Source organism: Ambystoma mexicanum, chromosome 1q, assembly GCF_040938575.1.
Source record: "Ambystoma mexicanum isolate Mex_15411 chromosome 1q, UKY_AmexF1_1, whole genome shotgun sequence".
NCBI lineage: Eukaryota > Metazoa > Chordata > Amphibia > Caudata > Ambystomatidae > Ambystoma > Ambystoma mexicanum.
The window spans coordinates 324,198,477-324,219,071 of record NC_090922.1 but is presented as its reverse complement, the minus strand read 5'-3'; the positions used below and the strand labels follow the sequence as shown (position 1 = coordinate 324,219,071).

The window sequence follows — 20,595 nt, the reverse complement described above, 5'->3', positions numbered from 1 at the left end:
TCCGACAGGATGTGATCTGCATTCTGCCGGTCGGTCGGTATAGACAACGGATGCATATTTCCACTCCACTCCCCTCAGATCAACGCTTGAACATTTGCAGCGTTGAATATTCATCTAGTGGCTTTGGGGCAACTGTGGGCAGAGGCCTTGTAGCTGCCGCGTTCACTCAATGTATTGTATCCCTCAGCGGTGAGGGACACTGCAGGCCCGGTTTATGTCAATTATCCGCTCCATTTGCGTATGTTGGTAAGGAGGGAGTTAGTCTCCAGATTGCCTTTAATTAGGTGAAGCAGGAGTGACTGTGGCTAGATACCTTTTAGCCTCAGCGGGCACTTAAGTTTATAGTATTCTCAGCCGAAGGAGATTTTGCAGCACTATCTCGTGTGGTAATTTAAAAAGGGAGCGACTGCGGGTCAGTGACCTTTGAACACCCTCATTCGCTAAGCATTACTTTACCCCGATAAACTAGATCTCAACTATTCTATTGGAAACCGAGTTGCTAGTGGGAAGCAAGGATAAACAGGGGCCTATAGTATAATCACTGAAATGGTAAGTGTTTCACTTGTTTTGAAGTGAGTGCAAGCAGGGGGGCTATTTACCTACACACAGAGTTTGCTGTTGAGTACCTGCGTGTTTGGTGTGCATTTCCCCCCCTCCCATTTTTCTTCATTGGAGCAGGAATAATCGTGGCTTGATACTGCTAGTGAGTCTTTTCAATCTTTTCTACATTACCAACACGAAAAATATTAAGAGTACAAAACACAAATATGGTTTAAGGAGCACGTCGCTCCAAGCTGTTAAGCGCCACAGAAGTCCTGTGACATTAAATGGCAGTGCCACGGGAGCACCTAGTCCTAACAAGACCTTAACCCCCGAAGCACAACCTAAGATCACTGGCTTTCATCAGTTAAAAAGCCCAACATGAATGGGAGTTGAAGCTGGGGGAGAATTTCCCCCACCCTTGCAGTCCTGGAAGTCATCAGGAGAAAACCAGCTTCATATCTCCTCACATTGATAACAATTAATTACTTATTTTATGCCTAGGGCTGCAATGTAATTCACTTCGGGGGAACTGATGTACAGCTAAACACATCAGTAGGATTCGATAAGATTATCGAAACAAACTTGTCGTCTAGCCCCAATTAGCAGCAACTGGCCTCCTCCATTGAATCCTCAGAACGACAATGACTCCGATAAGATGTCTGAATTTGAGGACCGGACCTTGATAGAGACTAATAGACTTCTCATTGACACCTACGCTGAATCCTATGACCACCACCCTCGATGCTTCATTTACTCTCGTCTCTAGAATGGCGGTAGGGCAGCAAGAGTCTAAATCTATCTTAGCAAAAGTTGTAGATATAATACTTGGCTGCAACCCGGAGCTCCTTGAGCAATCAGCAGCACAGGATGAAAGTTATGATAATCCACCTGGAATTATTGTGATATCTTCGCAAGGGCCAGTAACCAATCAAAGCATTACAACTCTATAGTGCAAGAGCCAGCAACCAGTCAAATCACCACAAATTCTATACAGCAACAGCCATGTTTGCCACTGAATTCTCTGAAGCAAGTGTCCACACAAGATTCCTTTGATTCACCCTTAGAAGAGGCGGCCATGGTGGCGGCTGTACAATCGACGCTGCCTTCAAAATCACGGAAACAAAGGCGTATTAGGCATCTAACGAAACAGGGCTAAACTTTTAGAAGATAGGCGGAAAGTAACTTTTTCCGATATGATCAGAAAAGCAAAGTCCGATACCTATTCAAAATGCACCTCCACTCGGAGTGCTGGTAAAACTACTGTTACTAGAAGATTAGACAACGGCACGGTGAGGCAGGTTTACCTGTGTGGTCCCCTAGATAAATGGCTCGCTTCTGATCTGGCCAATCAGTGGCACAAGTCCCTCACCCGACTGATTTGTCATCTGTTGCCTTGTGTTCAAAGCCTGAAGGCCAAACTAGATATAATGCGTATCGATTAAATCGCGCTATAAATTCCCAGCACACTTCCATACCTGTCAATTCGATCAGATTATATATTACCTCATGTACAAGATTCTGATTCTTCACACAAGCAACATTCCCTGAACTCTGATAAAACTTTACAAGATTATTCGAATAATATCTGTGGCACACAGAATGAGGCAACTGGCACAATACATCTTGGCAAGTGGGCCAAAATCGAGGTGATCAAGTCAAGTTATGAAAGCCCTTTCTTAAATCGATCACTGTTCTTAGAACTGTTCTGTACTATTCGGCACACAAGTGCAATTAGCTCTGAAGAGCTTCCCCAAAGCAGATAGCCCTACTAATTGTGCACTTGCAGAATTTGCAAGCCCTGTGGTTTACGCACTTTTGAGTACATGTGCCTGGAACTAAAATCACTGGGCTTCCAGTTAACAGTATGCAGAAAGCAAGGTATTACATTGCCATCCAACACAACCGGACATCTTGAAGGGCAATGCCAATGGATGCCTTCAATCTAAAAAGAATATCCAGTGGTTGTTCTAGGACACAAGGGGCAATAGGTCTTTTCTATCTCATTGATGTGGTTGTGTGCAAATGACCTCTTGTGATATTTTCTTATTACAAGAAACATGGGCAATTAAGCAATTCAATATAGATGGTTTTCGTGTATTATGCCTTCCTGCTATCCAGACCATCAAAGAGTCACCTAGTGGGGGCCTGGCCATTGGTGCCCGCGTTCAATTTGAAGTTAAACCAGTTTTTGTATCTGTGCATTCCCCATATGTGATGGCAGCTGTAGTGCATGACTCAAAGAATGCAGCCTCACGTCTATTAATTGTGAACATTTATGATTCTCTTGATGGCTTGGTGACTAAATGCATTCAGTCAATTGTTGACAAATTACTAGCAAACTGGTACAACCCTGGCAACGGAAATAATGTAGTAATCGCAGGAGACTTGAATGATCCACGTCTATGTGCTAGACTTACTACTCACAATGACATTAACACACTTGATATTGCCTTGGCCACCAGGGATGCTCATAGAAGGTGACTCCGCCTGGTGGAAGTATGTAACCTCATATGATCGGATTTGCCTCAACAAGGGACAAGCAAATAACTCACCCCATACTACCTGGACTAATGGTAAATCTTTTTCATCTCTTGATTATGTCTTCATTGACACAAACCTATGGTCCCAGTGTACTTACTTGGGCATAACTGAGTCTGAGGTCAGCAGCCATTCCATACTTTCGTGGCTGCTAAAATTGGATTATAGTCGAGAGATCAATTATACCAACATCGAAATTGCTATTAATTCTGGTAATCGGATTATTTGGTCGACGGCCAATATTACACATTTGAACAGACAAATGGACGTTAATTGGTTGTCCCTTGAAGGTTGGTTGGTAAATAACTAGAGCCTCAAAAGTATGAGGTCTACTTTGAGGAAATCTCTTTGTCCTCTAACTCGAAAGAAGAGCCTTAATCCCTCAAATAACATTTTGTTTGATGAGATTATGCATAGGGCAAAAAAAGCCTCTCACCATAAAATAAACAGGCAATCAACATCATTGAAAAGAACAGACAATTGACCAGATTATCCACCAGCTATAAGAATTGGCTTAGGCGTTATAAGCATTCTAAACCAATGCTTGCAGGATGGAAATTTTTATATAGATTACTCCGTAGACATGATAGCAAAACATTTTGGGCACAAATTAGACACTATACGGTGGGACAGACTTTACACAATTTAAATCCCATATCTGAAGGCGCATGGTGTAAAGCGATTGGCGATCTTTACTTTGAAGATGATATCAAGGCTTCAGAGAATGACTTCCAATCTAATGCACGTAGGAATTCTACAGGATTCACTGTCAAAGACATATTGTTAGTTATTAAGGCCCTTTAAGAGTTCTCGTGTGGCTAGCCCCAATGTCATACCTAATGTTATTATGAAGGAAAATTTAGACCACTTGGCCTTTTATTGGAGCAGCTGTTTAAGGGCATACTATCCACAGGTATGATTCCGGGCTATTTAGCGTAATGCAATTCTGGTCCCAGTCTTTAAGAAAGGGGACCAGAGTGATACTAACAACTACCAGCTCTTAGCCATGCTGGACAAGCCAAAAAACCTTCAGTACTATTTTATTAAAAACAATCAATAAATGGGCAGAGAGCAAAAGTCTCATCCATAAACTACAGACTGGCTTTCGTAAAGGCCACAGCACGATATGATGTGATATGATGATATGGCATTTGTAACGCGCCTATACACAAGTGTTTCAAGGCGCAACGAGGCAGGTGGGGGGACAAGGGGAGACCGACAACGATCCTACTAGGCCAGGTGTCATTCAGATTGCACAAGTGCAAAGGGTAGAGGGAAAGGGAAAAGTGCAAGGGGGAAAGGGAGAGGGGAAAGTGCAGTACAGGGGTTAATATCATACAGCAAACAGGATAAATAACAAGGGCCAGCTGGTGGCAAGTGCGAAGTAAGTGCAGACAAGTGCTGGGAAGGGGGGCTGTAGGGATACAGACACAGTCCCGTAGTGCAGGGGTTGCCATGGAGGCAGTGCAGGGGAGAGTGGCTGGGCCAAGGACCGAGAACGGTGAGTGGCCCAGTTGCAGATTCAGTGCAGTTTCAGTAGTATTAGCAGGGGAGAGGGGGAGAGAAAGCAGAGGCAAAGAGGAAGGGTTTGAGGTGCTTCCGGAACCGGAGATGGTTCTCCTCAAGTTTCAGGGAGGCAGGAAGGCTGTTCCAGAGGGAGGTCCCTGCAGCGGGGAGAGATTTGCCCCCAACTTGTCGTTTGGAGAAGCGGCTGACCCTGAGGGAGTTGGAGGCGGATGAGCGAAGAGCTCGAGAAGGAAGATATTTAGGAAGAGAGAGTTGAAGGTATTTTGGCCCAAGGCCCCAGACGGCCTTGTGGACAATGCAGAGGGTTTTGAACTTGATCCTCGCAGTCACTGGGAGCCAGTGCAGTGATTTCAGTCTCGCAGTCCTGTTCTGGATGAGTTGCAAAGGGTGGAGAGTAGAGCGGGCAGATTTGGATAGAGGCTGTTACAGTAGTCCAGCTTCGAGAGAACCAGGGCTCTAGAGACAGTGAGCTTCTGGGGGAAGGAGAGGAAAGGAAGGAGGAGGTGTAGCTGGTAGTGTGACTTCTTAGAGACGTCGGATATGTGAGGAGAGAAGGAGAGTGTGTAGTCGAAGATGACAAAGGTTTTTTGCCTTGCAGGTAGGAGCAGGAAGAGGGCCAAGAGAGGCCGGCCAGAGAGCGGCAGGGAAGGAGGGAGTGGGTGTGCCGATGAGTAGAATCTCAGTCTTACTGGCATTAAGGCAGAAGTCGTTGGCGGCACACCATTCCTGGATAGCAGAAAGACAGTTAGAGATGAGGGAAGGAGAAGAGGAGGTCGAGGGTAGCCTGAAAATGAGCTGGGTATCATCCGCATAGCACTGAAAGTTGGGGCAGAGAGCAGCGATGCGGTCGGCGAGAAGTGCCAGATACTGGTTGAACAGCCAGGGAGAGAGGTTAGATCCCTGAGGGACACCACAGGTAGAGAAAAAGATGTCAGAGAGGAAAGACCCTAGTTGGACCTGGGAGGGTTGATTGGAGAGGAAAGAGGTCAGCCACGCCAGAGCCTGACCAGTGATACCCAGGTTATCACGGAGACGGTTGAGCAGGATGGTATGGTTGACAGTATCAAAGGCAGAAGAGAGATCAAGCAAAATGAGAACACATGGAATGTTAGAGTCAAGGTTCAAGAGCAGGTCCTCACTGATGTTCAGGAGAGCAGTTTCCGTGCTTCTGGCAGCTCTGAAGCCAGACTGATGGAATTGAAGACTACCAACAGATTCAGCATGGAGATTGAGCTGGGAGATGGCCAGTTTCTCCAGGAGCTTGCCCAGGAAGGGGGTGATAGAGATTGGGCGATAGTTAGCCGGGCAGGAAGGGTTGGAAGAGGGTTTCTTAAGAAGGGGGTGCACAAGGGAGTGCTTGAGAGGGGATGGGAAGACTCCAGAGGCAAAGGAGTGATTGCAGAAGTCAGCAAGGGCAGGAGCCAGGGAGTCTATGTGGTCCTTGATAGTCTTGGAGGAACAGGGGTGGACCTGTTTTGACGAGACTTTCATAGATCGGACTTGTCTTGAAACCTCGTCAGCAGAAAAAAGGGGAAAGGCAGAGAAGGAGAGAGGAGGGGTGGCTGCAGAAGGGCCAGAGGAAGGGCAGAGAATAGAGAGGGGGGGGGGGGGGTGATAGGAGGAGAGTGAGGACAGGATGTCCTGAGTTTTTTAAATTAAGTAAGAGGCCAGTGTCGTGCAGAGGGCCTGGGAGGGGACAGGAGAGGTAGAGACTGCAGCAGGGTTGGCCAGCTCCTTGCAGATTTTAAAGAGTTTGGCCGAAATGTTAGATGCCGCAGAGATGCAGGCTTGGATAAGGGCTCTCTTCTTGGTGAGAACAGAGAGCCGGTATTGCCTTTGGAGCAGGCGATAGGCCAGTTTGTCAGAGGATAAACATGAAGCACGCCATTTCCTCTCTGCCACCCTGCACTTGCATTTGAGGGTGACGAGATCCGAGTCATACCAGGAGTGACATTTGGCTTTGGGCTTCAGGCGGATACTCATGACAGGGGCAAGGATATTAAGAGTATCAGATATAGCAGAATGGAGAGTGGAGAGGGCTGTGTCAGGGTGGGAGTCAGCGGAAGGGGGATGAGGGGGCGAGAAGGTGGCAGCGAAAGCCTCAACTGACACGCGCTTCATGGGTCTGATGACCGAGAAGGAAGGTGGCAGTGATGGGGGTGGCTTTGCCTGTGGGGTAGGGAGGGTGAGGTGGGAGGCGAGGAGAAAGTGATCACTCCAGGAGAGAGGAGTGGAGAGAGGGACAGAGAGGGGAAGGTCAGAGGAGATCAGGGCATCAAGAGTGTGCCCTGCAGAATGAGTCGGCCCAGACGGGAGAATAGAGAGTGAGAGCGAGTTGCAGAGGTCTCGAAAGAGTCCAGAGGGGGGACAGGAGGTATCCAGGTGGATGTTGACGTCACCAAGAAAGAGGAGTTGAGTGGTTGAGGACAGGAGTGAGGAGGAGAGGTCCGCCCACTCGGAGAGGAAGGAGGAAATTTGACCAGGTGGCCAATAGATAGTAGCCACGGTAAGGGAATGGCTAGGAGAGAGAGAGAGTCGGCAGACAAGACATTCAAAAGAGGAGTAGGTCTGCGTGGGAGTAACAGTGGCAGGAATCCAGATACACAATCTGACAGCCCTTTATTATGCCATAGCCGGGATCAAGGGCCCAAAGCATAACAATTTGTATTTATGCTTTATTGATTTTGCCAAAGCGTCCAACTCGGTATATCAGCCGCTTATTTGGAATAAGCTAAGCCGAGGGGGGGGGGGGGGGGGGGGGGGATCCTTTCTTATTGTATTATATCAAAGCTTTGCATTCAGACACATCAGTAATTGTCTGCACAAATCAAGAAGGCGCTGTGACAGACCAAATTTTCACTAACAAAAGCCTTAAGGAAGGCTGTGTCCTTGCGCCTTTGCTTTCTAATCTTTATTTTGCGGATATACAGACCTAGAGAAAGGACAAGCTCGGATCCCCCCTCGCCCCTATCGGTGGTACCATTGTTCCATGGCTTTGTTATGCAGACTATATTGTGCTTCTAGACTATACACCGGTTGGTCTACAGGATTCTAATACTGCTCTTGCCACCTTCGCAGAAGCAAAAACTACTTAAAATAAATTGTTTTAGGTGGCAACAAAAACAAAACTATTTTTAACTGGTTCATCGCAGATAAACCACTGGAAATAGTGAAGAGGTACATATATCTTGGAAATCTTAGTTCTCATGTAGACAGGAATAGCCATCATGATTTTACTGGCCCTAAATTAATGAGAAAAGTTTTTATCAGGCAAAGAGGGGGTTATAATATGAAGGGACTCCTTACTATTTATAAAACCATTATAATACCCAGTATATTGTATGGCTTAGCTCTGCTTTCCAAGACTACGATTTTCTGGCTTGAAAAGTAGAAAGCTAAATTATTGCGTTCCATTCCAGGTGTTCCATCTTGTTTGTTTCCCGGTGGAGGCCTTAAGATGTGAGCCAAGTCTCACGTCCCTGAGCACGTTATGGTTATTACAGTGCTCTAAGCTTTTTCTTTCTATGCTATCCCCTCATTTGTACTCGGACACTGTTAGGATTGTTGGCGAAAACACTGAGTTTCGATATGAATTAAACACAACTACTACAATCTTTTTTAATGGTTTTGGTAGAGCATCTTGTGAACTTGCCGTATATGGATATGGTTCTGAAAAAGAAAATAGCATGGGATATACGCAATAATCTGTGCTATCTAACAAAATAATTATTGCTCATATAAAACCACATTATGAGTTAGGCGGCAAGTGGTAAAATTGGTAGTAACCGAGTTACCAGCAATTTTACCACTACGACAAATTATGGTTAAATTATGGTGTGGTTTTGAGTGAGGGATTTACCTCACGCAAAACCCTCATGCAAAACCCCGGAAGTAATTCTTGACACTCAGTGATGAAAAATCAGCAGAATTGGGGGAATTAAAGCAGTCATAATTCTGCAAGGGTAATTCTGCAAAAAAAAAGCCACATTGGGTCCAAAATAAATGGGGAATTACACCGCCACTTGTAATCAGGCGGAAATTCCACCTAACCAAGTGGCGGTAATGGTAATTCCTCATCAGGGATATTTTTTGGAGGATTTACCTCTGAATTTCCACCTAAATCGTAATGAGGCCCATAGTACCAAACGTTTTAGGCCTCAATTCTCATGGATTTATTTAATTGAGCTTTGTTCAGTACAATTAAGAAGGTGTATTACGTAACTACGTTTTAACATTTTGCCTACTCAAGAGCATATAGGAAGATTGACGAAAATATTGTACAGTGATAAACTAGGGCCTCATAACAAGTCTGGCGGTAACCCTTAAAAGTGGTAATAACGGAATTAGATACCACTCTGCCGGATCATGAGCCAGCGCAAATACCACTGATTGTAAAATAGGCTGGCACTATTACAGCCAGCCACACGAGGTGCAAACACAACTGCACCACAAGTCCATGTTCGGTGGTTTTAGTGCCGAAAATTGGCACAAATACTGCCGGAAACACGGCGCAGTTACCTCCAGTTTCCAGCTGGAGGTGAATGAACACAGGTCCCTGAAATTAAGCCACAGGTGATCCCAATCCTCCCCAGAGTGCTACATAAGGCACACTCCTACCCCAAACATTGTTTCCAACACCATGCAACCACTCGCCACTGTGAGCTAGGATAGGCAGCTGCTCATGCTGCGGCTGGAAGTAGAGGGGCAGGACAACCAGGCCAGGGCACGGAGTAAATTAGGGGTTTGGGGGAGGATGAGGAGGAGGAGGAGGAGGCGAGCCCAGGCAAGGAGTGTACCGATCCCCAGGGTTAGGCCCTCACCCTGGACCCTCACCGACAGCCAGTTGGTCACCCAGTGCCACCTCAACAGGGAGACCATAACAGAGCTATAGAGCCAGTGCCACCACAATACAGGACGACATAGGGAGCAGGAACATCCAGACAGATGTGCCCCCACTGCTGAAGCTAGTGTCTGTCCTACAATTGCTTGAATCTGGCACCCACCTTCCAGCACTCAGTGGCCATGATGCACAGCATGGCACAGCCCACATTCTGCACAGTGTTGGGCCAGGTGCTTGAAGCCCTCATGCGGCAAGTGCAACACCACCTCTTACTGCCTACTACCCCAGCCCAGGTCAATGCCATGAAGGCACAGTTGTATGCCATTGCCCAAATGCCAAATGTGATTACTGCCCTGGACTGTACCCATGTGTTACTGGTTGGCCCCCCAGGCCCACGTAGCAGCGTACTGTAACCGCAAGCTCTACCAATCCCTGAATGTGCAGGTGACCTGCGACTCCAACCTGTACATCACCCACTGCTGTGCCCGCTACCCTGGTTCTAACCAAAATGCCATGGTCCTATGGAACAGCACACTGCCAGAATATGTGGAGAGGCACAGAGGACAACGGACCTTGATAGGGGTGAGCATAAAAGCCAGCACACATGCCTGTGAAGCACATGCCCAAATCGGAGGGGAGGTGAAAAGAACTACACAAAGGATGGCATGACAAGCAAATGCAAATTCCGTACTCAACCAACACCCCCACTAACGTCAAAGTACAGGCCAGGGAGGATGCACATGCCAGACTTGCCTGCATGGCAAAGCTGATGTACACATACAGTAGCATTTTATATGTAGCTAACTTAATATTACAATGGTACTTCATCCCCCTCTTCTGTATGTCTCTTGTACGTGTGTGTCAAATGTAAAACAAAGAGTGATTTACTGTAATAACATGAGGCAGCTGATGTAGACAATTTAGCTTACGTTATGTAATTTCTAACATCTTTCATTTTTCTTGATATTTTGCATCAATAGGCTCGTCTATATGATCTGAATTTTGTCATGGTTTCATTATGAAAACCACTATGGGTCTATTAAGATACCATTAACAAATTGATAGTTTTATTGTGTTACAAATGTTGTTGCTTTGTTCTTTTAATCAATGTGTTTTAGACAACTATTAATCTTGATTGTATTTATGTGTATTTAGTGTAATCTCTCTTAACCAGTTTAATATTTAGTGTAAACTGTTTTAAATTAGACAAACTCATATGAACTGTAATTGGAATTTTACTTGTGTATATTAATAGTACCTTTTATTTGAACACATTTTATAAAAAATATGATACTATAGGGTGTTATCAAATGTGATGTGTTGTGATATAACTTTGCTTATTATGTGCTTAAGGCTTTGGCTAACCAATGCACAATAACTTTTTTAAAAGTTTGTTTATATGTCTTTTGGGGTATTTTTGTGTGTGAAATTGTTTGTTTTATTGACATTATGTGCTAAAAGGTTTTTGTTTAACCAAATGCATAATAAAAAAGGAAAACATTTTGCAGCTTTTAGCATTTCCATCTCTACGGATTGACATTTTGAAACCTTCCTCGGCATGAGAAGGCAGGCAAATTAAGTTTTCATTATGAGGTAAACTATCTCCAGTCGCTATGTTGCCATAGGTCTCTTTATGATGTTCATGATTTTACACTGTACCACCTGGGGAGAGGACCATGAATGTTTGCATTTGACTTTTGTTGGGAAGGGGGCATCCCTGTTCTCTCTGGGAGCTTTAAAGTAAGGCAAGATCCGTTCAAGGCACTGATGAGCCAGGGAGACTGTGGGGACAGTGAGAGGGACGCCTTCCAGGCCAGCAGGGCCCCAAGTTAATATAACCTGCTATAGTGTAACTACATGGTTTGGCCAAAGGCGCGGGAGGCATCGATATTCTGCGTAGATATTAGTAATCCTAGGTAAAAGGGAAAGCTTGCACAGTAAATGCGGCATTGCATGAACAAGGCTCAAATTCACAAGGCCACAGAAATCTACAGTTATGCCCGAGCTCCCATGAGGACAGGTCATACCCTCACCCGCCACACCGCCTATTCATTGTTCTTGAAAGTGTTGCAAAGAAGTGTTGTTTCACCCAAGAGGAATGTGCCCTACAAATCAGAGACTGGCGCCTGGTGTGCATGTTCTCTCACACTGACCAAAGTATGACCCCGGCCCATTCCCGAGTGACCACGAGTTATAGCCCATATAACTGACTGAACTCGAAGATCCCTGAATTCCATGGCACCAAATGCCCTCTGACCACCAACCCCAAAGTAACAAGTCCTGAAATGTTCAAAGAGGATTGATAGGGTATATCATTGAAGCACAGAGGGAGAGTGTGAAATGTGTTTGTGAAGGTTAGAGTGCCCCGGAACCTCCTGTGTGTCCGTCTTAAGGACTGCCAAGTTCACAGCATGAGAGTGATAAAACAAGCTGTATAGTAGGAGTACAATTAATTTGTTGTTGGACCTTCAATGTGAGAAGATGAGCCCCGCAGCACCCACATGATGGAAGACGGGCAGACTGGGCTGGGACCAATAAACTGGCCTCCCATGCGGATAAAGGCAGCACCTGTATATAGTCCATCCAATCAACCGTGCAGGTTTTTACCATATCTATTACATCATGTATGACAATGTTTCGCTTTATAAGATTCTGCGTGTACAGCTTTTCAGCAGAACGTTCTTAGCAGCAGAGTTCTTTGCTATTGCTTTCATCTGTGTGTGAGATTAAAACTTGCTAAACTTACAAGATCGACTCGGGCCTTTCTTCCCTAGCGGGTTGTATTCGCTCTGGTGTGAATGTTCAGGGACTTGCCTTCACTTTCACTCTTTAACCGGACATTTCCCCTGATAAGCCCTCATTGAAAACATTGTATGTGCCCCTTGAAAGACTGTAAAACACTAATGGTTAGAGTGACCCAAAGGCACCCTGTTGGCTTTGCATGATATCGCTCACAGGTGACTGTGTGGGCTTCACTGGCTGGTGGCAGCTCATGTGATTATTGTGGCATACAGCCCGAGGGTCCTATTGGGAACCCTGTGTAAAATACAGCATCAAGTCCAACAGATAAACATTTCACCCCGCAACATTGAATGGGAACGAGATGTTGCCATATATGGTCATGGCTTCTGTCTGCCTCAGCTTTTGAAGATATGGCCAGAAGCTTAAAAGGTTGTATGCTTGAATGGAGTTTGGATTCTGCGGTTAGGTCACAACTATGAGGCCCAACAAGGCTGAAACATGTTTGGGGTTGCTTGTGGACTCATGCAAAAGGGATGTGACCTAGTAGTTTGGGCTGGACTTCCTTTCGGGTTGGGGCCAAGCCTGGTATGCATATGGTCTTTTCCCTTTCTGTAATGGCTTGGCAGACGAAGAACAATGGTCTGGAGGGTTACCCAGAGCAATGCCAGAGGTTAAGATTTATTCTAAACCTTCCAGCCATCACCTCTTTTTTTATTGTTTTTATTAAAATGCATTTGGTTTACATCTTAAACCTTACATTTATCATTCACATTCAATCTACATTGTTTTCCTTATAAAAAAACAGCAACATCTTTGTCTTTTATACTTCTTCATTACTGTTACTGTTTTCCAGCATAATAGTTTCCCAGAAGTGAACTATGGTTGCAACCATCTTTCTATTATTTCCCCATCAAGATTTGACTCCATCTTTCTTCTTTTTCCATTTCTACTGTGGCACTAAGATATTTGTCGCTGAAGAGCAGTCTTTTTTGATTTAGTGCCTCGCATTCCATAATCACATGATAGAGAGTTTCTGTTTTTCCTATTGTTTGACAGAATCTGCAGTCGCTATTAGCACTTTTATTTTGGCTCCATTTCCCCTGAACTTCTCTTGTTGGAAGTAGGTTCAGTCTGAATCTTAAAAACATGTCTCCAATTCTTCGATCTGGGTATAATTGTAGGTAGTATGGAAGTTGGTTGAGTGATCTTGCCTCTCCCTCGCATTTCAGTGTCATTTTATATTGGTCTTCCTGCTCTTGAGTTTCGATCCAATCAGTTCGGCTCAGCTTCTTTTTTGCGATTTGAGGCATTTTCTTCAACATCTCCAATGTAATTCCTTTTTGTTACGTATACTCAGACGCTTCTTTCCATTTGTTTAGTGTAGCATCATTAACGTGTTCTTGTGAAGTTCTTAGTATTTCCAATGCCGGTATCTTTTCTTTGCTGTTCATTTTCCTGAATAGATCTAATATTTTCCATTCTATTATTGATTCTAGTGATTGGAGGCCCAGTTCATAACGAATACGTGTCATTGGCATGTTCTGGGGTAGACTTAGTACTTTCCGCCAATAAATCGCCTCCAGTTTCATCCATATGGTTCTGTCATGGTTCATCATAGTTTCAGCACCATATGCAAGGATCGCGGTCACCTTTTGCTTGTAAAATGTTACAACTGGTATGAGAGAACATTTCCTGAATTTCTTATGTATTGACAGACCTCGTCTGGCCAGTATTCTGGTTTTAGCTTTTAACTGTTCTGCCCATGGCGCTTCTGTCAGTGATTGATTGATCCATATCCCTAGATATTTATAAGTTGTGAGCTGGATCACTTTTTCTTCCGGGAGGTAATAATTAAAGGTTTTATTCCCTTTTGATTTCTTCTTTGTCAGATACATAATTCTTGTTTTCTTGCTGTTTATTGTTAGTTCATTTTTTTCCCATGTATTCATGAGTTTTGTTTAGGGCTTTTTGTAATCCGCACAGTGTTTTTGCTAATAGAATAATATCATCTGCATATATCAAACTAGGTACTGCAGTCGCATTTAATTTCGGCGGATTAATGCTCGGTGTACATATGGACTCTTCAAAATCCGACGTGAACAGACTGAACAGTGCAGCTGCTAGCAGACACCCTTGCTTTAAGCCATGCCAGGTGTTAATTTGCTTTGTTATTATTCCGTCCGATGTCATTCTCCCTTGTATTTTTGTGTTAGTGTACAAGAGTTTTATTGGTTCTAGGATGTCGCTAGGACATCTCCATTGTTAAGTTTGTTCCAAAGCAAGTCTCTATTGATTTTATCATAGGCTAGGCTCAGGTTGATATACGCTGCTATTGTATTTGTTTTTGTTCTTTCCGCTTCATCAGATTTAAGATCATAAGATTTATATTTGTACCGACATTACGCACAAATCCTGTTTGTCGCACTGCTTGATGTTTTGTTTGTTTAGCCCAAATGTTTAATCTTGTCAGTATAAGGTTGGCAAAAATTTTCTCTAACGGGTCCAGGAGCCCCAACGGTTGGTAGTTCTTTGGCTCCTTAGATGATCCTTGTTTATATATTGGGATTAGTGTTGCCATTTTCCAGGAATCGCGGACATTTTTCGTACGGTTAATCAGGTCTATAATTTTACCACAGAATTGTGCCCAAACTTGGGTTTTGTTTTAATGTGGCATTTGACATGCCGTCCGGCCCCGGGGCCCTTGATGTATTTAGTTTTTTTATTCTGTTGGTAATTTCATCAATATCGTATCTTATGTTCCATGACTTTTGCGTGTGTTGCTGAATTTTATTCGTTACTCTTGGTCTTTCTTCGTAGAGTGCTTTAAAGTACTCTACCCACGCGGCTTCTGGGACATCCACTATCATTGCATCCTCTGAGTTTTTATTCGATTTCAAGAGTTCCCATAAACGTCTGGTGTTACAATTTTTAAGGGAAGCCATCATAGATTCAGCGTTTTCTTGATTTTGCATCATTTTAGCATTTTTATGCCAGTTTTTGAATTTTTGTTTTGCTTGGCCAATTATTCTTTTTTTGGTTTGTTGAGATTTCTTTTGTGCTCTTTTAGTGATCGTTTTTTTCCCCCCTCTTTCTTTTCTGCGATAACTTTGTTATAAATATATTTTCGTTCTGGCTTTGAGTAATGATTCAATCGCTGCTCCATTTGGAATTGGTTGGTTAACAATCCATAATTAATTTTATTGGAATCTTCTTTCTTTGAATTCGTTAATGTTTCTGTGATTTCGTTTAATCTGTTATGTGGAATTCTCAAACGATTCATTCTATTTGATAGCGTCAGATTGGGTAAATTTATTTTGAGTCGTTCTCCTTTGTTCATTTGCCATGAGCGCTTTAGTATATAGTGGTCACTATGTTCACTAAATAGATTTTTGGCTTCGATTTTAGCTTGAGTAATTCCCTTACTAGTATAGATATAATCGATAATTGATTTGGTTTTTCCGCTTGACCATGTTAGTATCGGTTTTGTTGCTGCATTGAGGGCATCCCATCTTTCCAAGTTTCTATTGCGTGTCTGTTATCCACCTTCGTGCTCTATGTTCCAGCAGTTGGTCTTCTATTGGTTTTCCTTTATCGTCAAATAGATGCAAGTTGAAATCTCCACATATAATAAATTCGACATCTTGATAGTCCTGTGCAATGTTGTCTATCTTAGTAAAGATAGTATCTATTACCGTTTCTTCTGGCACTTTCCTTGGATTCCAATATACATTGGTGATTTTTAAGTGTTGGGTCCTTGTAGTCTCTTTATTACTCTGTGGTTGCGTCATCGCTTGCATTTTGACTAAGGTGTTTTGCGCCCAATTTCCTATGTTCTGATATTCGATAATTTCTGTTGCCAGGTCTTGGCTGATTAAGGTAATAAGTCCTGCTGATGGTCTGCCTCCATTGTTGTAAATTGCAGGGTTCATGTATATAAGAAATCCTTCGTATACTGGGGGCGCTGTTAGCCATGTCTCCTGTAAGCATATCACTTCTACTGAGTTCAGCTCAGGTCGTACCATTTGGAAAAGATGTACGTGTCCCCTAGTATTCTATGAACAAAGTGTTACTGTTTGTTGTTTCCTGTTCGTTGTTATTGTCTCGGTTTTTTTGTTTCCTCGTGTCTACTCTTTTCCATAATAATTTCCCGCCAGAAGGGTGATTTTTCAAAATTCCATCTGTTAGGTGTTTTATCGTTGTATTGTCTTGGATTCATTCTTTTTTGCTCATCCTTGTACCATCTTTCTTTCTCTTTTTCATTCCATGCTTTATTTTCATTGTATGAATTGCTTACAACACTACTGATGTCAGAGTATGTTCTGTTACTCTCTTGCTGAGTCATGGATATTTCTTTCGTTTCATTGGCCAATTTGACACTCTGAATCCTTTTACTTCCAGTTCTTCAGTACATGATATTAAACTCTGCAATTCCCTTGAGTAACAGTATATCTAGATTTTATCCAATCTTTGTTCATCTCTAAATTCAATTAATTTCAGATCTTTTGATTTTAACCTTTCCAGTTTTGGAATTGTCTTAAAGAGGCGTAATAGATTGGTTCTATTAATCACAATGTTAGCCTCTTTTTTCCGATCTTCCTTCCAGCTTTAGTCCGATTACACTTTCTTTGTAGTAAGGGTCTACAAATTGTGGTTGTTCAAGCTGCGATCTTTCTTCATTCCTGACTTGTTTCTTTCTTCGTTCAGATCGTTCATAACTATCTTTGTTCGTTACTTCAGGCTGTTCCTGTTCTGATCTCTCTAGTCTTGTTGTGTTCAGGGTGCTATTTCCTGTATACAGATCTCCATCAGAAATTTCTTCACACGATAGTTCAATTGATATATATGATCCTGTGATGGTTTCCTCATAGAAGTCGATCACAAGCATAGATGCAGGATTTGGTTGTGGTTCCTGTTGCTCGTTTCCTATTTTGTCTTCGTTTTGAGCATTCTCTGATTCGTGTATTGAATATGTGGAAAGGTTCAACAAGCATTCAATGTTTCCTTCTTCATTTGTTAAAGCACTAACGGACTGGATGTTATCGCCATCTCTTATTATTTCTTGGGTTTAGTTGGATTCTTCCATTCCTCTAATTCCAGTGTCACTTTCTTTTATTACTGGGTCTACTGTGCTCATTTGTGTGTGTTTCTGGGGCTGTGATTTTTTGATGTTATCCTTAGCGCTTTGAGCTAGATTCCTAAGAAATGCTCTAGATCCCCTTTGTTGTTTTTTGGTCTGCTTTTTTGCCGCTAGCGTTTGTTTTATTTGAATTATTCTGTGTCTGTTGTTCGAATATGCTATAATTTACATTCCCTTGTGTTTTCTCAGTCTGAGGATCTATAGTATGTGTGGTTACGTCCACAATTCGGTTTGTAGGCTTTTTACTTATTTTATTCCTTAGTTCTTCAGATGCCAGGTCTATTAGGAGAATGTCATTATGACTCTCTGCTTCGTCATTATGATGGTTCTCCCTCCTAGACTGTGTGCTGTCCCCTCTTGTCTTAGCGGGACCTGCCTTTGATGCTCCAGACATTTGTTCTTTCTCCTTTTGGTTTTTTCCTTCGCTGTTATTCCTCGATAAAGAGGTCTTTGTAAACGAGATTAAGGCTTCCATGAGTATTGCTTTATCCATTCTGTCCTGTCTTGCTATCTCTGCAAGACGTTGTTGCCATATATAACTGTTTTCTGCTTCTATGCTGAGCCGTTCTTGTATTTTATGTATCAGTTGGTCTAGATTCTTTTGTTTGGTGAATATGGAATTAAGTATCGTAGTATGTTCTTTCGTGGTTTCATTGCCTGCTTCTTGTAGCTTTATGTAGGGTATCATTGTTTGCATTGTCACAGCTTTCAGCATATTCTGTAGATCCAGCATTGATGTGGCAACTGACTGTTTGTTTCCTGGCTTAGGTGGACAGTCGCCAACAGTTGCCTCTGACTTATGGGCTGTTTCCTTGCCATTTGTTTCCATGTTTGCTAATTGCGTCTTATTTACAGTTGTATAGCTTGAGTCAGCATAGTTTTGCCAGTTATTAGTTTCATTGCTTGTTTCCAATGATCTTTCAGCTAAATTAGCTTGTTTTTTGTTTTTCCTATTTATTTGTTGTAATTCCATCAGTGTTTCAATTTCTATTAAATCCAGCGATAGGCGTTCCATTCGACATTGACTGATTGGAGCAGTTTCTTTTATGAATCTTTCCGATTTGGTCGCTCTTTGATAGTACAATTTCCATTGTTCTTTTGCCCTTATGGCCTTTTCTTTCTGCGATAGTAATGGGTGATCATATTTACTGGTATCGCTTTCCTGTGTTATAGTTTTGGAACAGAGGTTTTGTTCAATAGCTGTTTCCAATTCTTCGATTTGTCTATTGTCTGTTTTTGTCTCTTGATCCTTTTCCCCTTTCCTCTGAGGGTTAATTTATTCTTCGGCATTTGTAGCTTTAAGGTTTGTCCATTTATTGCACTGTTGGTCGCAATTTTTTTGAATGGTTTCTCCTTCCTGCGTATCACCTGGTTTGTCTTTTAAGGGTAGCAAAAGATCATGGTTTTTCCCGTTTATGTTGTTGTTCCCTCCCTTTGCGGGTCTTTTCTCTTTAGGTGGTGTGCTGTCTGGTAGTTCTAACTTGCTCAGGTTGTGCCCCTCTTCCATGACGCTGGTATTGCCGTCATCTTGTTTCATCAAATTTTCTGACATCAATTTAGTTTTTTGTCTCGTATTTCTCTGTGACAATTGTTGGGTTAGTGTTGCTTTGGTTTCTTCTGATACGGTCGTCATTTTTCCGTGATTCACTTTGTTTTTCCTTGGAGCAGATTTTACTTGCTTCGTTTCTCGCCATTCTCACTTTCCGTTCTCCCTCTGGCTGCTGCCACTCCGCGTTCAGCACACGCTATCAGCGCGCCCCGGTCGCCGCTCACGTTCCCCGCCTCTCCTTCGGTACAGGAGCTCGCTCTCCCCGCAGGCGCGTCCGCGCCGCGAATGGTCTCGGCAGATTCAGTACTAGGTAGGTCGGCGTCGGGGGTGGGGGATGATTGTAGTTTCTCTATATGTGTGGGGGTCAAAGGACTTACTCCTGCAGTCCCCCCACACAGTTCTCCTTCTGTTATGCGATCCACACCGTATCTTGGGTGCGAGATCTATAATACTCGCTTTGTACAGCGAATTTGTTTCAAAAACAATAAAACAAGGTGTGAAGGAAACACTATGGTGCTCTTTTCTCGGCTGCGTTGTATTCGAGGTTTCCTCAGTTTTGCAGCGCAGGGGTCAAAGGACAGTTCCCGCAGTCCCCCCCACGCTGCGCTTTTCACAGATTTACCGGGCTTCCGTGGTCTTAAATTTCCCTGGTAATGTCTGGTAACGTCTGTTATACTCAGTCAGCGGAACTCTAACACTTTGGCTGGTGTAACGTACAAGGACGTGTTCTCATTTCAGCTTGCATTTATATTGTTTCACCTAATAGAGTTTCTATCAGTGTTCGATTTTCACATTTAACACGTGGGCTTATGTGCGCACCATATATTTCAAGTTGTATATGCGCAGCGGGCTGATCTTACCCGAGTGGGTCGTGTCCTCCGATCTGCTAATCCCGCAGACACCAGCAGACTCGACACTCTACCTCCACACTCCGCGGCCAGGAGTGGTAGTTATACAGTTCTCTGTTGCCTCCTCCAGCAATAGACACGGAAAACAGACTTAACTCCAGCAGACTCTACCTCCACACTCCGCCAGGATATTACACGTGGTGGATACCTGCTTGCATGCAATGAGGAGAGACGCGACCTCCACTAGCTGGAAGAAGCCGGATGCCACAGGGGTGCAACGGAGGAAGCGGTCCAGAATATTGATGGCCAAGCACAAAGACTCAAAGCCCAGCTTGTTAAGTGCCAGGCTATTAAGCAAGTCTATGCTAAAAGGATGAGCATACTTGTCCTTGGCACTTAAGGGGTTAAAGCGCTTGTGCACAGGAATAAGGCCGATGAGCCAGCTAATATGCTACATTGAGAATCTGGTTTCACCTTTTAAATGAACTCCAGTGACCAAATGACTTCGCTGTACCCATCACCTCTTGTTTTGCTTTGCTTTAGTCACCCGGTTTGGGACGGGTATGCCCAGATGTGAGTCCCATGTCCACTGGGCATAGAGACCCAAGCTACTCCTCACTGAGGAGGGCCAACAAAGCCAAACTATGTTTGGGGATGCTTGTGGTCTCGTGCAGAAGGGATGTGACCTAGTAGTTCGGAGTGGGACCAAGCCTGATTTGCATATGGTCTTTTTTCCCTTTCTGCAATAGCTTTCCAGGCAAAGAACAATGGGCTGTAGGGTTACCCAGAGCAATGCCAGAGGTTAAGATGTATTCTAAACCTTCCAGCCATCACCTCTTTCGTTTTGCTTTAGGCCACAACTATACACCTA

General features: G+C 43.5%; 1 protein-coding gene across 4 annotated transcripts in view; it reads right to left on the bottom strand.

The window, feature by feature from the left end:
* LRP3 (LDL receptor related protein 3) overlaps positions 1–20,595 on the bottom strand; it is a 267,988-nt gene that overhangs the window by 75,040 nt on the left and 172,353 nt on the right. The gene's annotated exons all lie outside the window — the stretch shown is intronic.